At 43.1% G+C, this 18,414-nt stretch overlaps 1 protein-coding gene across 2 annotated transcripts in view; it reads left to right on the top strand.

Annotated features, from left to right (window-relative positions):
• Positions 1-588: 588 nt before the first annotated feature.
• The window catches only part of lingo1 (leucine rich repeat and Ig domain containing 1), a 386,928-nt gene continuing 369,102 nt past the window's right edge, over positions 589-18,414 (top strand). For both annotated transcript variants that reach the window (XM_062963431.1, XM_062963430.1), the window contains exon 1: positions 589-1,065. The gene's annotated coding sequence lies outside the window, so the exon portion shown is untranslated. The remainder of the gene's footprint in view (positions 1,066-18,414) is intronic.

Raw genomic sequence — 18,414 nt, 5'->3', positions numbered from 1 at the left:
GGAAGGAAAGAAGAAAAGAGAGGCGGAGAGGGAGCAAAAGAGAAAGGGAGAGAGGGAGGAAGAGAGAGAGGGAGAAAGAAAGAAAAGGTGAGAGGGAGGGAGGGGAGAGAAAGAAAGGGAGAGAGAAGGAAGGAAGGAAAAAGAGACAGTAGGAGTAAAGAGAGAGAGAAAGGGAGGGAGGGAGGGAAGGAAGGAGGCAGAAAGGGAGCAGAAAAGAAAGGATGGAAAAGAGAGAGAGAAAGAAAAGGTGAGAGGGAGGGAGGGGAGAGAAAGAAAGAGAGAGAGAAGGAAAGAAAGAAAGAAAGAAAGAAAGAAAGAAAGAAAGAAAGAAAGAAAGAAAGAAAGAAAGAAAGAAAAAGACAGAGGGTGGAAGGAAAGAGAGAGAGAAAGGGTGGGAGGGAAGGAAAGAAAGAAAAAGGCAGAGGGTGGGAGGAAAGAGAGAAAGGGAGAGGGAAGGAAAGAGAGGGAGAGAGAGAGGAGGGAAGGCGAAGGAGAGAGAGAGAGAGAGAGAGAGAGAGGGCGGGGAGCTTGGCTCCTCCCTCCTCCTTCCCTTCCTCCTCTCCGTCTCTCTCTCTCTTTCTGTCTCTCCTCCTGCCGGGGTCTCCTATATCCCAGGAGGAGACCACCCTGCCGCGCTTCCTCCGCCGCATTCGGGAGGCGAGCCGAGGCGGAAGATGTGAGTCGCGCCGCTCGACCTGGCTGCCTCCTCGTCCGCCTGGGTCTCCGCCTCCGCCTGCGCCTCTCCGGGGCCGAGGAGGGAGGATGCGCCCCTCGGGAAGCCTGGACCCTCCGCCGCCTTTGCCTTTGCCTTCCCCTCCGACGCCTCTTGCTCCCGGCTGCCTTCAGGCGTCCCATTAACCGGGGTCGGAACTAAGCCCTGAAAGAGAGAGAGAAGGAAAGGCTCGCCGCTCCCACCAGCCAAGGATTATTCTTCTTTCCATCCTCTGTTTTTTGGGGATTCGTGGGCTATCTTCCATCTCCACTCCTCCCTTGGATTCCTCACCCTGACACGGGTCTGGAGACCCTTCCCACGTTCACCAGGGACACGGAGGAGCCGCCAAGGAGGTGAGTGTCCCGTGTCTTTGGGTGTGGGTCCTGCAAGGGAAATCTGTGCGCAAGGGAAACCCAGTTTCTTCTTCCCTCTCCTTGCTGTGTTGTTGGTTGAAAAGATGCTGAAAGGACCTCTTTCCTTGGCAGATGAGTTTCCCAGCATCATTTGGACCTCTGACATTTGGCTCATCATGGCTATTGGATCCTGGGAGTTATAGTTTGGTGTCCCACCTCCAAAACAAGGCAGTCAGGGGTACAGTAGAGTCTCACTTATCCAACATAAACAGGCCTGCAGAATGTTGGATAAGCGAATATGTTGGATAATAAGGAGAGATTAATAAAATGCCTATTAAACATCAAATTAGGTTATGATTTCACAAATTAAGCACCAAAACATCAGGTTATACAACAAATTTGACAGAAAAAGTAGTTCAATACGCAGTAATGCTATGTTATAATTACTGTATTTATGAATTTAGCACCAAAATATCACGGTATATTGAAAACATTGACTCCAAAAATGCGTTGGATAATCCAGAATGTTGGATAAGCGAGTGTTGGATAAGTGAGACTCTACTGTACTTTGATTCTGCTTTTCCTGCAAGGCAGCAGGTTGGACTGGATGGCCCATGTAGTTTCTTCCATTTCTATTAGTCTCTAGGACCTCGTCACACCAGAGCTTGGATCCCCTTTAAATCCACTTCAAGGAGGGCCCTTTAAACAACTCGGCCCTGGGCCTTACCAAACTACAAATCCCAGAATTCTGTAGAAACCGGATTTAAAGTGGATTGGTGCTCCAGTTTGATGAGGCACTATGATTTCAAGATTCTGTGATTCCACGGCACCGCTTGAACTGCCCTGGCTCATGGCTATGGGATCCTGGGAGTTATAGTTTGGTGTCCCACCTCCAAAACAAGGCTTGGATTGTGCTTTTCCTGCATGGCAGCAGGTTGGATTGGGATAACTTATTGACCTGAGTATAAGCATTAAGGACTGTGTGATTTATTATTTTTATTGTATGACACAGCAAACAAGATAGATATGCTGGGTTTCGTTTCACAAAATCACAAGTCGAACACTTCCCAAGTGTCTAGTGTCTAATAATGATTATGATTATGATTATTTATACCCTGCTTTTTTTCTCTCCACAAGGAGATTCAATTAATTGTATCAATCATACAATGTAGATAGATCCTGAGACTCTGTTCTCTTGCTCTGACAATTTGTTGTTGTTGTTTATTGTCCCACCTACAAAACAATTCAGTTTGGCAACACTTGAACGGCTATGATTCAAGACTGTGGGGCTCTGGGAGTTATAGTTTGGTGAGAGCTTTGAGCCATGACAGTTAAGATGATGTGTTGTTGTTGTTGTTTATTGTCCCACCTCCAAAACAATGCATTTTGGCAACACTTGAACTGCTGTGATTCAAGGCTGTGGGGCCCTGGGAGTTATAGTTTGGTGAGAGCGTTGGGCCATGACAGTTAAGATGATGTATTGTTGTTGTTTATTTATACCCAGCTTTTTTCTCTCCATAAGGAGACTCAATTAACTATCAATCATACAGTGTAGATGGACTCCCAGACTCTGTTCTATTGCTCTGACAATTTGTTGTGGTTATTGTTGTTGTTTATTGTTCCACTTCCAAAACAATGCAGTTTGTCACCACTTGAACTTCCATTGCTCAAGGTTATGGAGTCCTGGGAGTTATAGTTTGGTGAGAGCTTTGAGCCATGACAATTAAGGTGATGTGTTGTTGTTGTTGTTTGTTGTTCCACTTCCAAAACAATGCTGTTCGGCACCACTTGAACTTCTATTGCTCAAAGCTATGGGTTCCTGGGAGTTATAGTTTGGTGAGACACCGGCATTTTGGGGCAGAGAAGGTGAAAGAGGTTGTCAAACTACAACTCCCATGATTCCGGAGCTTTGAGCCATGGCAGTTAAGGTGATATGTTGTTGTTTATTTGTTGTTTATTTATACTTTGCTTTTTCTCTCCACAAGGAGACTCAACTAACTGTGTCAATCATCCAGTGTAGATGGACCCCAAGGCTCTGTTTTCTTGCTCTGACAATTTGTTGTTGTTGTTGTTTATTGTCCCGCCTCTGAAATAATCAATATGATTTCCCTTGGGGTCCGTTGGTGGAATAAGTCGAAGGTTTTCTAGGTTTTGACACAACGTCGCATTATTATATCTCTTATTACATAGTTATATTTGATAGTTTGACAGCTATTATTATCGTCACTCACATCCATAGACATATGGTGTGATTTTACGGTTGTTATTATTAATCGCTCTCCCACATCCAAAGCAATGACGTGGTGCTGAAATCAATCATAATTATCCTATTGAATGGAGTATTTATTTCTATATTACGTTGAAAACAGTCAAGTCCAAGGTCGCGCAATGGGCACCAAGGTTGTAAAATTAACGCAGTTCGATACCACTTTAATTGCTATTGGTCAGTGCGATGGAATAATCGGCGTTGTAGTTTCTCAAGGTACATATATATGTACCTTCTCTGCCAATTAGTACTGGTGCCTCCCCAAACTACAACTCCCAGGATTCCATAGCATTGAGCCATGGCAGTTCAAGTGTTGTCAAACTGAATTAATTCTACAGTGTAGACAGCTGCACCCATAGAGACATTCCGGCATGCTCTGCTCCCTTCCTACCAAAAGAACCTATGTACAGCTCATTGGATATTGTAATTAGTTAGCTCAAGCTATCATCAATTAATATAATTAATTAAGTAATTAACCATCATAATTAATTAAAATGATTAATCACTCTAATTAATTAATCAATGCAATTAGCGCATTCTAATAACGGACTAATTGATACCCCTGCTTTCCCCAGCGCTGGACCCAGAGCAACTGACACCATCAATCAAACAAGAATCATATATAGAGCAAAGATCTATCAGTTATAATATTGGAGAACTACCGTATATACTCGAGTATAAGCCGACCCGAATATAAGCCGAGGCACCACAAAACCTGGGAAAACTTATTGACTCGAGTATAAGACGAGGGTGGGAAATGCAACAGCTACGGGTCAATTTCAAAAATAAAAATAGATATTAATAAAATTGCATTATTTGAGGCATCAGTGGGTTAAATGTTTTTGAATATTTATATAAAACTGCAATTGAAGATAATAATAACGGGCCTTAGTTTGGGGACCCCAAACACGGTGCCCTGACATCTCAGGAGAGATTCCAACGCATAGTGCTAAACGTGTGACAGCTAGTGTTATTAAGATATTTCAAGAGGTGTTTTCCCTTCTTTTTACTCCTCTTGTACCTCCTTTACTCCTTTGATGTTCTGTCAAAGCACCTGCCCCTTGAACACGGCGTGAGGATTGTACATCTTATTTGCACATGCCAACACTCACAGGTCAAGACCCGCCGAGTGCGACTGAGTGACATTTTGGCTTGCTGTGAGGTTCGGTGGCGCAGGCAAGAGGAAAGCATTTGGGATGCGTGTCCTTGCCTTGAACCAGGCAAAACAGAATTTTGTAAGGATGGGGAAATCAGTCACTTCTGGTATTTTTTTGGGCTGAAATTTTCAGACTCCCACAGCTATCCATTCCAGTTCCATTTTGGACTCCAACACCACACACATTGTGTCCATTCCAGTTTCATATTGGGTTCTATTCCAGTTCCATTTTGGGTTCCAACATTGGAGTCAATTTCTCTATTCCAATTACATATTGGGTTCCGTTCCACTTCCACATTGGGTTCCAACACTCCAGACAAGTGGTCCACTTCAGTTCCATTTTGGGTTCTATTCCAATTCCATATTGGTTTCCAACATTCAAGTCAATTTCTCTATTCCACTTCCATATTGGATTCCATTCCACTTCCATATTGGGTTCTACTTCACTTCCATATTGGGTTCTACTCCGCTTCCATATTGGGTTCTAATACTCCAGACAATTTCTCCATTTCAGTTCCATATTGGGTTCCAACACTCCAGACAAGTGGTCCATTTCAGTTCCATTTTGGGTTCTATTCAAATTCCATATTGGTTTCCAACATTTGAGTCAATTTCTCTGTTCCACTTCCATATTGGGTTCCAACACTCCAGACAATTTGTCCAATCCAGTTCCATATTGGATTCCATTCCACTTCCATATTGAGTTCCAACACTCCAGACAATTTCTCTATTCCGCCTCCATATTGGGTTCTACTCCACTTCCATATTGGGTTCCAATACTCCAGACAATTTCTCCATTTCAGTTCAATACTGGGTTCTATTCCGGTCCCATATTGGGTTCGAACACTCCAGACAATGTGTTCACTTTGTGCCAAATCTATCCATTTCAACATCCGTTGCTCCATGAGACATATTGTTGAATTCTTCCATCTTTGTGTATATAACAGTCCTGCTGTGGTGGTCATATACAGTCAGGTCTCCACATTGTCAGGTCTAACTTTTGTGGATATGATGAAAATATATTATCCTTAGGAATCTCTAGATCTTCCACCAGAAGTTGACCCTGAAGTCATGCTGGAGGACCTAGAGATGCCTAGAGAGAAGAATCTCTAGGTCCTTCAATATGATTCCATGGTCATCTTCCAGTGGGAATTGGCTTTTAGTTTTTGACTTTCATGGGGTCTTATGACCCTACTCCCATTGAACGTGGAGAACTGGTTGTCATAACGAAATGATCCATGACTTCTCGAACTTCACATCCAACAGCCTCAAAAAGAAAGCATCCTGGTTTTATTTGAATATGAATCTTTAAATCTCTCTAATCCATTTTTTAGCCTTACGTATGAAAAATATTCATATTTCCAGCGAATGTTTGACAGAAAGGAGGAGAAGGCATGAATGCGAAGTCTGCCATTTTCCCATTAGCTGGGGGCCGGGGCGAAGAGCTGATAAACCCGAAGCTTTCTAATTCACGGAGACTCTTTGGCTTGATGCTGAGCCAGGTTCTTTGTCTCCACGTCAAGCCCTGTGGTCTGTTTTATTGCTTCTGAGAAGTCCATCATGGGACTGCATCGTCCTGTCTTTCTGGCTTCAGCATCCATTTGTCTCTCAAAGCATTGTGCTTGAGTTTAATTGTCTCTCCATCCCCCCAACTCCATCCCTTTCCTGTGAGGATTAATAAGGAATTGCTGCGTAAGGGGAATCTGAATTGGCTCCATCGTTTGTAGTTTAATTTAGGAAAATAGCATGGGCAATTGGGTTTTAGCCTCTCCTTTGCTACAGCTGCTGGAACCGTTAGCGGCAGAGATCACTCAAGCTTTTCAGCTTCTACTGTAGACCAAGGATGGATCGACACCAGGCACGGGCAAACTTTTTTGCCTTGGGGCCGCATTGTGGGTCTGGCCAGAAGGGAAGGAAGGCCCAGGAGGGGTCAGGGTAGGGTCCAGGTCATCCTCAGGTTGTCATCCCAGCATAAGGATGGGACTGCTCACCACATCTTTATGCCGGGAGGAAGGTTGGGCATATGACAACTGCCTCAATACTCCTCTTCCAATTCTCAGCTCGTCATCTTGGCATTATTCCAGGAGGAGGATGAGACAGGTGGTGGCTGAGAGTGCTCCGTAGGGCTCTCAGCCACTGTGTGCCTTCCTTGAACCATCCTCCTGGCACCGTCTTTATGCCGGGAGGAGGACAAGACACGTGGTGACCGAGAGTGCTCTGTGGGGGTCTCAGCCACTGCGTGCCTTCCTCGAGCCATCCTCCTGGCACCGTCTTTATGCGAGGAGGAGGAGACAAGTCGTGACTGAGAGTGCTCCATAGGGCTCTCAGCCACCGCGTGCCTTCCTTGAACCATCCTACTGGCACCGTCTTTGTGCTGGGAGGAGGGCGAGACACGTGGTGACTGAGAGTGCTCCGCAGAGCTCTCAGCCACCTCATGCCTCCCTTGAGCCATCCTCCTGGCACTGTCTTTGTGCCAGGAGGAGGGTGAGACACGTGGTGACTGAGAGTGCTCCGTAGGGCTCTCAGCCATCGCGTGCCTTCCTCGAGCCATCCTCCTGGCACTGTCTTTATGCTGGGAGGAGGACGAGACACGGGGTGACTGAGAGTGCTCCGTAGGGCTCTCAGCCACTGTGTGCCTTCCTCGAACCATCCTCCTGGCACTGTCTTTATGCCAGAAGGAGGACAAGACACGGGGTGACTGAGAGTGCTCTGTAGGGCTCACAGCCACCGCGTGCCTTCCTTGAGCCATCCTCCTGGCACTGTCTTTATGCCGGGAGGAGGATGAGACACGGGGTGACTGAGATTGCTCCGTAAGGCTCTCAGCCACTGCGTGCCTTTCTTGAGCCATCCTCCTGGCACTGTCTTTATGCCGGGAGGAGAACAAGACATGTGGTGACTGAGAGTGCTCCGTAGGGCTCTCAGCCACTCCGTGCCTTTCTTGAGCTATCCTCCTGGCACCGTCTTTATGCTGGGAGGAGGACGAGACACGGGGTGACTGAGAGTGCTCCATAGGGCTCTCAGCCACTGCATAGCTTCCTCAAGCCATCCTCCTGGCACCGTCTTTATGCTGGGAGGAGGACGAAACACGGGGTGACTGAGAGTGCTCCGTAGGGCTCTCAGCCACCGCATGCCTTCTTTGAACCATCCTTCTGGCACTGTCTTTGTGCCGGGAGGAGGACGAGACACATGGTGACTGAGAGTGCTCCACAGGGCTCTCAGCCACTGCGTGCCTTCCTCGAGCCATCCTCCTGGCACCGTCTTTATGCTGGGAGGAGGACGAGACACTTTGATGTCATTTTAGCTGCTATGGAATCATGGAGCTGTAGTTTTATAAGTTCTATAGCCTTCACTGCCCAAAGGTGCTGGAGCCTCATAGGTAGGTTGTTAGGAATTGTGGGAATTGAAGTCCAAAACACCCGGCGGGCCAAAGTTTGCCCATACCTGCTTTAGAGTATGTGTTTGTGTATGTACTGGCTTATAGTGCCCTACAAATTCCATAGTGTTTCCTTAGGGAAGGAGTACCCACAAATAGTTTTTCTTGTTCCTTCCTCTAAAATAGAGTCTCCAGTACCTAGTATTTCTTGGTAACCTCCCATCCCAATACTAACCAAGGCTGACCCTACTTAGCTTCCAAATTCAGACAGAATCTGGTGCCTTTAAGGCATATAGAGCCTTCCAAATGCAGAGAGAGCCGAAACATAAAGTATCCAAATATAGAAAGCAGACTTTTAACTAAAATCAATACAATCGGGATGTAGCGTTGGCTGAAACATTATATCACTGGGAAAGCGATGCACCGCCAGCAGTTTTGCTGCCCACTTTCGGGTCTTGTTTGCTTTGAATAGCCAGCCTCTGCTTGTATTCCTGTAAACAAAAGATCCCAATGCATTGGGACCCTATAGAATCGCCTCTGGGTTTTCGCGGCTTCAGAAGAATACCAAGTATGTTGCACACACAGGCATGCAATTTTCACGTCCTTTGGAGTTTGTGTGTGTGCCTTATTGTCGTTCTGAAGCGAAATTAAATTGACAGCAAGCCCAAAGCAGCCTGCCAGAGCCGAGCGCCGGATTGTTCTGTTATTGTTTTGGACTGGATGGTGGGAAAAGCGGTGAATGATGAGGCTTGGCCATCGCGCAATATGGCACCCGTGATAAATCTGCCTAGAAACCAACCTTGGCTCTTCTGGAGCCGCTTGCAAATGATGAACGTGGAGGAAAAAAGGCAGAGGAGTGAGATCCTTTGGGAATGAAAAATCCCGAGAAGAAGGAGACAAGATAATATACCTTGATGCTCTCTCTGGATATGCATTTTTCATACGCATTTGTTGTAAGGAGGAAGAAAATGAACTTCTTTCCATCTGCGGCTTATTTTAGGCCAAGTCCCTTGTTGGAGCATCTGTGGGTGGGTGCCCGGGGGAATTTGAAGGTGTTACGCACCCAAATCCATAGAAATGTGCAGTTGTGATGGTGCTTTTCAGTAGCTCCGGAAGTCCGGGTGCACTCAAGGAGAATCCCAGTCTTGCTTTACAAATAGCATTGTGATTGATGTGTTGTCGAAGGCTTTCGTGGCCGGAATCACTGGCTTGCTGTGAGTTTACAGTTTACGGAAAACCTACACGTACGGAGAGATACCTGCATAAAAACTCCAACCATCACCCAAGTCAAAAAAGAACCACAAAAAGAACCTCCAAGGTGAACTGAACCACATAAACTGGACTCTACAGGCCAATCTAGGGCAGCAGACAAAACAACAAAACTACAGGCCCCCCAACCTCGAAATTTGACAACACAACCCATCATCCACGGCTCTAGGTTGATACAACAAAAAGGAAAGAAAAATAAAGTCCTAATTAGAGGGAAAGGAATAATTGTTTTCATCCAATTGCTCCCAGTTACAAGGCTAAGTTCCGCCCACTTGGTCTCCTAGCAACCTACTCAGCCCAGGGGACAGGCACAAGAGTTTGGAGAGACCCCTAAGGGCCATCCAGCCCAACGCTTTCTACTATGCAGCAGGACACAATCCAAGCATTCACAACACATGGACAACGTATACTATACAATACTACACAGGAACATAGACCCCCTCTATCCTCACCACTTTCACAGTACACAAACAACCAAATGCATACTAAACATAAAGGCAACCATACAACAGACATTCAATACCACCACTACCTCAACAATTTCTCACCAACACCACCAGACAACGCCACAGCAACGCGTGGCCGGGCACAGCTAGTGTATACTATATGTAAATAAATCATTACTGACTGAGAGGTCATGAGTTCGAAGCCAGCCCAAGTCGGAGTAAGCTCCCGACCATTAATAGTCTAGCTTGCTGTTGACCTATGCAGCCCGAAAGACAGTTGCATCTGTCAAGTAGGAAATGTAGGTACTGCTCTATGTGGGGAGGCTACTTTAACAAATTTACGATACCATAAAACCTTCCAGCAGTGTATGGAAGAATGAGGAAGTTCTCCATGAAGGACTCGGTGTCACAAGTGGACAGTGAAGCGGCAGCTTCCCCTTGTGGCCGGAATCGAGCATACCCTTATGAAGCTGGAAAATATTAAATTGCCTCTGTGTCTGCCTATATATGTCGTATGTCTAATGACATTGAATTCAATTCATTTAATTCCTTCAGGGGTGAGAAAGTCAGGGTATCAGTACAGTAAGTAAATAATAAATAAATACATGATCGAGGTGGACAATTGCAACATTCTCACTTGCCTCAAGCAGACAAGAGTTGTTGTTGTTATTATTATTATTATTACTATTATTATTAACGGCATTTCTATGCTGCTTTTCTCACCCCTGCGGGGGACTCAAAGTGGTTTACAACATAATAAATGGAAAAATTCAATGCCTCACATATATATAAATATATATCACATATCTAAATCAAAAACATACAACTGTAGATTAAAACTAGAAAAACATCAAACATAAACATATGCATGAAACATGTTATTACAACAGTCCTCACAACCTCTGAAGATGCCTTCCATAGACGTGGGTGAAATGTCAGGAGAGAATGCTTCTGGAACATGGCCATACAGCCCGGAAAACTCACAGCATCCCAGTGATTCTGGCCTTCGACAACACATCAGCAAGGCTTGCTAGTAGAAATCCGTCAATATACAGTTTATGTCTGTGACACTTGTGCTCAATAACCGCAATGGAATTTCTGCATAATTATGCAACTAGATAAAAAATTGACTTGTTTGAAATGTGCTTTTCAACAGGTGCGTTTGTTTAAGTGTACCCATTTGTAGACATTTTTTAAAAAGCTGGAAACCATAAGATTGCACAAACAATTGTATCTGAAAGATAAAGGAATTCTAATCCACCTGGTTTGGGAAATATGGATTACACCAAGTTGCTTATAAATGGAAGATTACAAGAGCAATATGCATATCTCTGCCTAAAGAAGCTTAAGACTGTGTGATAAATCTCTGCTCTTCCACATATACAGAACCAGAGCCTCAAAAAGTTCCTTCTTTTTTTTTTTTGCACAATTCCCTTCCTAGTGCCCATGTTAGTTGGAAGATTTGGTAAGTTATGTTCCCAAAAAAGAACTTTCCCGAGCTCTTCGATGAGCAGATGTCTCCCTGTAAGTTTTTATTCCATGGCTTGGCGCTCTTCTACCAGCATCTTATGCCGCCATCTGATTCGACTTGGAGAACATCAGAAATTCATTCTGTATCATTTATTAAAATGTTCAAGAGGGGTGTTTCTCCTTCTCCTCACTCTTTCCTCCTTCCTTGGTATTTATGTGCACAAGGACATATGCTCATTGATTAGAACATTGTTGTCAATGCAACCTGGAAGGGAGTCAGGCGGAGAATTTCATCAAGCGTTTTGTTCGACCGGCCGGTTAAGGGCAAAAGGCCAGGTGTAAAGAATTTATACCAGGCCTAGCCAATGCAAAACCCTTTTGTGCATCCGTCCAGCCATGGAAGCCAACAGCACATGTGCCTATTAGTGCCCATTATCCACATTCATTGACTTCTTTTCTAATGGACTTGCTCAGCGCCGTTAATACGAGGTGTCATGATCTCCGATCTTATGACATCTCTGGACACAGAGCAAGCGCTGACAAAAACCAGATGCCAGCCATAAAACTGGCCAGCCATAAAACCTCAATTACCCTCTGGTATGTGAGAACCCCTATATAAATGGGCTACAGAGAAGATTCTGGTATTCCGTACAATAAAACCTGTTTGAATCTACCCAGCGTGTGCCTTGGTGCTTTCTTCTGGGCAAGACTTACCCACAGCACAACTGGAAGAAGAGAACCTAACATGAAGCTCCAAATGGGTATTAAAGCCCTATTACATCCGAATTGATTTTCCACCGGTAAATATATTCTGATTCGGCTAATTGATCCAGTGGCGCTGAATTATTCTATTTGTTTGGTACCGAGTCAGATCTTTTGTTGCTATGATGCTGTTGTGAGGTTATGAAGGCTTTCCAAGATCCCAAGGAACAGATAACGACAATCACAACGCTGTGTTGCTGTCAGTTTTCTGGGCTGTCTGGCCATGTTCCAGAAGCATTCTCTCCAAAGCCAGGTGTAAAGAGCTAATGACTGCCACCAATTTGCAAAGATGCAGCCACCAAAGACTCAGAGAGTAGACCTTTTAGTTTTTTTTCTTTCTTCTTCTTCACTTAAGATGGTAGCGTAACTTAGTTTATTATATATGCGATAGAGGCTTGGTTGTTGGAGGAACAATAACAAGTTTATTCAGGCACAGAGCTTAGTGGTTACAATATTGTTCTCACTTAGAGGAACTTTCATTAACAGGTGCAATATTAGAATAAGATGAGTCAAACTCCCTAAAGTGTAACTTCTTCAACTTAAAGTAGTCAGAACTTCATCCTCTGCCACTTTTAAACCGTAGCCACCCCTGTGATATACGATCACAGATTCTCTGTTTCTTACTAGGACACAGACTACATAAAATAAGTCACCAAACTTATTTTAAACCGACTCAAAATGAACAATTGAGTCTCCCTTGATCCCCTCAACCTAGGATCAATCTTCCCTGTGCCTCATCAGAGCACAGACTGAACTCCTTTTTTTAAACTCTGCACTTCTTCATCAAAATGGCAGTTGGCTCCACCTACTTCTCCATGGAAACCAGCCTCTGAGTGCAGAGAAGCAATAACTGTAATGCTCACCCTTTTAAAACACAAGCACACAATCAAACATAACATCTGTAAACCAAAAATTCATACTTCATTACACTAGGCTTTAAAGCAGCAAGGCCATTCAATGCTGATCAAGGTGGCCATTTGCAACATTCACACTTGCTTCCAACAGACAAGAGTTCTTTCTCCCACCCTGGACATCATTCCACAGATATGTAAACCTCACTTGCCTAGTTTCCAACAGACTTCACAACCTCTGAGGATGCCTGCCATAGATGTGGGCAAAAAGTCAGGAGAGAATGCTTCCGGAACATGGCCATACAGCCCAGAAAACTCACAGCAACCAAGCCTTGCTGAGTTCACTAAGATATCAATAAGTTAGTAAATAAAGCTGGTCCAGGATATTTTGCTGCCATAATATAGGCTCTGGCTTGGTGCAGGGCCACCATTGATTTATTTCTATATTTTCATCCAGTCTATACTTCCTGCTACATTCACATATGACCTTCTCTCCTCCCCGGAGGAACTGGCCCATTTTCATTTCTGCCCTAACATGATTCTCTTTCCATTTTACAAGGAGAAATGTATGTTTTGTCACCGATAATTTCAGCTCTCCGGAGACATCCTCAAAGGCCCTGAAAGGAGTTTCGGAATATCTTATCTCCCATTGACCCAGATTGGAGACGGAGAGCAAGGCAGCACCGGATGTTCCAAAGGCATCACTCAAAAAATACAGAATGGTAGCCTTTGCATTTATATTTTCCTCTCTGGTTCAAAGGGATTTAAGGCAGGGAGCCTCAGTACTGTGCACAAAGGGACTATACCGTATATACTCGGATATAAGCCGACCCAGATATAAGCCGAGGCACCTAATTTTACCACAAGAAAGCTGGGAAAACATTGACTCAAGTATAAGCCGAGAGTGGTAAATTTCAGAAATAAAAATAGATACCAATAAAATTACATTAATTGAGGCATCAGTAGGTTAAATATTTTTGAATATTTACATAAAGCTCAAATGTAAGATAAGACTGTCCAAATACAGTAGAGTCTCACTTATCCAACATAAACGGGCCAGCAGAACGTTGGATAAGCGAATATGTTGGATAATAAGGAGGGATGAAGGAAAAGCCTATTAAACATCAAATTAGGTTATGATTTTACAAATTAAGCACCAAAACATCATGTTATACAACAAATTTGACAGAAAAAGTAGTTCAATATGCAGTAATTCTATGTAGTAATCACTGTATTTACGAATTTAGCACCAAAATATCACGATGTATTAAAACATTGACTACAAAAATGCGTTGGATAATCCAGAACGTTGGATAAGCGAATGTTGGATAAGTGAGACTCTACTGTATGATTAAATCATTATTCTCATCTTCTTCAATGTAAATGCCCTTATGTATCCTAATAATAATAATAATAATAATAATAATAATAATAATAATGTAAAATAATAAATGTAATAACAATATAATAATAATAATAATAATAATAATAATAATAATAATAATAATAACAACAACAACAACAACAACAACAACAACTTTTTCTACCCTGCAGGGACTCGGGGCGGGTCAGAAGCCTGAAATACAAAACGATAAATCAGTTAAAACACATTACAATACAAACACAGTAAAATCAGGAGTTAAACAAAACAGATGACCTTAACCAAAACAATACAGAATATCATAAAAAGCAACTTCTCGCTCAAGTCGCGAAGCAAGCTCTAGCTTTCCTGGATTATCTTGCAGTCTTGGTGTATTCATGTTCATGGGACTTTGTCATGCATTAATGGGACCTTGTTTTATGCTTTATGTTTCCTGGATTATCCTTTAAAGCCTTTGGAACTTACTTTTGCTTTTTAAGAACTATTTATTTTCCTATTTCCTAATAAACTACAAAAGACTTCAACCTGTTGTATTTAGCAAGGTGAAGCTACCCTGAGGTGCGACAGTTGGCTCATCATGATAATAAAGTTATTATTATTATTATTATTATTATTATTATTATTATTATTATTATTATTATTATCTATATACCCGAGTATAGACGTACATGTTACCAGGTGAGAGTATAGCGGAATCAGTAGCATCCAGTTAACACCATGTGCAAAAGACTCAGACCAGGCAGAGGAATTGAAAAGAACAAAGGAACCTTACTCTTGCTTGTTGAGTTGAAAGTTAAATAAACAGTTCTGCAATTGTACAATGTCCATGTAGTTGCATAAGATCAATAACCAATCAATCAGCATCAATATATACAGCATAGCATATTCAAAAATGCTACTTGACCGTAGCTAGAGAGAGCATGTCTTTTTCTGTGCTCTCTCTTGAAGCCCAGATTTCCAACTGACATTCTCAGCCACCTGCCATCAAACAGATACATTGTTTTAGCTCAGCTCTCTTTTTGCAGAGAAAGCAAGCAACTTTACAAGGATTTCTTTACACACACACATATAGCAATTTGGTGCAATAGTACATGGTGCAAGTATGATATCGGATAGGATCCCTTGCGTGCAGACATGAAAAAGTGATTGCGCCAAATAGCATGCCATGTTCACTTTGAACTTTTCTCTTCTCCTTTCTCTCTTCCTCGCTGTTCTGTCATGCTCCGTGATTTCGCCCTTGTAGATGATCACCAGGTTGATTTTCTTCTTGTATGAGATGAATGCCACACCGCTGAGTTTAGTTTGACAATGGGTGAAATCTGAGGAATAGCTAGAGACAGCATGTCTTTTTCTGTGCTCTCTCTTGAAGCCCAGATTTCCAACTGACATTCTCAGCCACCTGCCATCAAACAGATACATTGTTTTAGGCGTGGCCTTGCCTCTGCAAAAAGAGCTCAGCTCCCTTTTTGCAGAGAAAGCAAGCAACTTTGCAAGGATTTCTTTACACACACACACATATATAGCAATTTGGTGCAATAGTACATGGTGCAAGTATGATATCGGATAGGATCCCTTGCACGCAGACATGAAAAAGTGATTGCGCGTAATAGCATGCCATGTTCACTTTTGAACTTTTCTCTCCTCCTTTCTCTCTTCCTCCCTGTTCTGTCATGCTCCGTGATTCCAACCTTGTAGATGATCACCAGGTTGATTTTCTTCTTGTAAGAGATGAATGCCACACCGCTGAGTTTAGTTTGACAATGGGTGAAATCTGAGGAATAAATTATCCCCGAACAATGGAAGGAGAAAGTGAATGGGAAGAAAAGGTGAAGGCAGGTGACAATACCTGAGAGTGCAGACGTTGTGCTTCTGAATCCGGCGGCAAATTCCAGCTGCGGCCGTGAAAGAGCCTGGAGATAGTGTTTGCACCTGGCTTTTCTATTTATTTGCTGACTTTCAAATTGTGGCAGTTAGATGGGGAGAAGGAAACAAAGAAGAGGCGGCAGGAACGGGAGGGCAGAAGAGCTCAAAGAGACAAAGGAGGAAGAAAGAAAACTCAAGAAGAGACAACGGCTCTGGGAAAAGCCTGGGATGCAAGCGAGAAGAGGCCACGGGCCATCAGAGGTAATCTACAGATCCACCTTGGCACTCAAAATCCAGAACTGTATGCAATTGTGGTTGCGTAAACTTGACAAGCTGGAAGGTGTCCAGAGAAGGGTGACCAAAATGGTCAAAGGTCTGGAAGCCAAATGTATGAGGAGCAGCTTGTGTAAGGCAATTTATCTCAAAAAGGAGTTCTGGCACAGGAGGCAATGAGGCAGAAAAATCTAGTCTCAAAAATATCATGATGTATTGAAAACATTGACTACAAAAATTCGTTGGATAATCCAGAACATTGGATAAGTGAGACTCTACTGTATTGGAAGGATACGTAAGCACATTTACTTTGCAGGCGGATAGAATAATGATTTAATCAGAGTTGGGCCGTCTTATCTTAAATTATAGTTTTATTCAAAAATATTTCACCGACTGATTCCTGAATTAATGTAATTTTTTTGGTATCTATTTTTATTTTGAAATTCACCAGTAGTACCTGCATTGCCCACCTTTGACTTATACTCAAGTCAATAAGTTTACCCAAGGAGCCTCCGGTGGCCTAGGGGATAAAACCCTCATGACTTGAAGGTTGGGTTGCTGACCTGAAGGCTGCCAGGTTCAAATCCCACCCGGGGAGAGTGCGGATGAGCTCCCTCTGTCAGCTCCAGCTCCATGCGGGGACATGAGAGAAGCCTCCCACGAGGATGGTAAAAACATCAAAAACACCCGGGCGTCCCCTGGGCAACGTCCTTGCAGACGGCCAAGTTGCTCCTGACATGAAAAAAAAAGTTTACCCAGTTTTTGTAGTAAAGTTAGGTTTCTCGGCTTATATTTGGGTCGGCTTATCCTCAAGTATATATGGTATTGCGGAGTTGCGACCTTTTGTAAAAGCGCTCAAGACTTGGCTGTTTGGTTGTGCATTTAAGTAAATCAGATCTAATTTGCCAAATAGTCACTGTTGAATGTTTTTAGGTTGAATGTTTTTATGTTGAATGTTTTTTATATTGTGGAATGATATTTTAAATTGTAAGTCTCTCGGAGCACTCTGGTGGAGAGCGACTAATTAAGAAATAAAGTGAAGTGAAGTATTTCCTGGTTCCACTTTTTAAAATAATAATAATAATTATTATAATTATAATTATTATTATTATTTTATTTTTATACCCCGCCCCATCTCCCCAAAGGGACTCGGAGCGGCTTACATGGGGCCAAGCCCAGTCCACAACAATAAAACAAAGCAATAAAACAGATAATAACAATAAAAACAAGTCACGATAATCACATTCAAGGACAAAAGGTAAAATCTTGGATAAAATCTAGAAAAAACCTGGGCCAAAGTGCTAGTTTGTCAAAATCATCAGGAGGGGAGAATTATTTAATTTGTCATTGCCTTCAAGGTGCTGGAAGAGGCATTGTCGACTTCCAATCTCCTTCTTTGCGGCAAGTTCTTTTCACTTCTTTAATGATCACTATGGCTTCGCCTACTCTTAACTAGACCTTATTTTGTTTCATTCTTGCTTTTTCTTCTAAATCATTATTAACATTTTCATTTTCCTTTGTAACATATATATTTTTTGGCTTTCCTAATCAAAATCTTGGTTCAAGGAACGGCAAACAGTGAAGCCAATCTGACTTCTTTATCGAAGCGACTCCCCTTTTTGTCAATCAATAAACGAATCCCATTTATCCCAGAGCTTTTAAGGGAGCGGATGAAGGTTTCGAACCACTGGAAAAAGGAGCGCCGGCAATTAATGTCATTTCTCCTTGTGCCCGTGATAGATTTTTAGTGTCTCTCCTGTTGCTTTTTGTTTGGTCCTCAATCGCTTGTCCAATAAAGGCTGTTATCTTGGGCACGAATCTGCCTCGATGCCTCAATTCCATTCTGTAGCCGCCTGTAATAATCGGGGGACAATGATGCTTTTAAAGAAGGACCCGTCACGAGCCGTGGGTCTGCGCTCCCCCTTCCTCCGGCACAATGTGAAGAGATGAGATAGCAAGAGAGACGGAGAGGCAGAAAAGGCACCCGGTTGATAAATTGGATGTCAAGACAGCGCTCGCAGCCAAGTCGATGGGACATCTTTGGAGATGCCAATAGAGAACCTGGGATGTCAATACGACTCTGGTAATTAAAGGTGAAGAGAAAGTGATCCAAAGCTATTTCGGTGCACGGAGACTAACTACAAACAAAAGAAAGTATCAGATAGTTTCCTCCCTGGTTTAATTTTGGGGATTCATATACAGCCATGGAGTTGCAAGAGACCTCAAAGGCCATCCAGTC

This window comes from Anolis carolinensis, unplaced genomic scaffold (assembly GCF_035594765.1).
Source record: "Anolis carolinensis isolate JA03-04 unplaced genomic scaffold, rAnoCar3.1.pri scaffold_11, whole genome shotgun sequence".
Classification (NCBI taxonomy): domain Eukaryota; kingdom Metazoa; phylum Chordata; class Lepidosauria; order Squamata; family Dactyloidae; genus Anolis; species Anolis carolinensis.
Note: the sequence above shows the minus strand (reverse complement) of the source record. Positions and strands in the feature narration are given on the sequence as shown.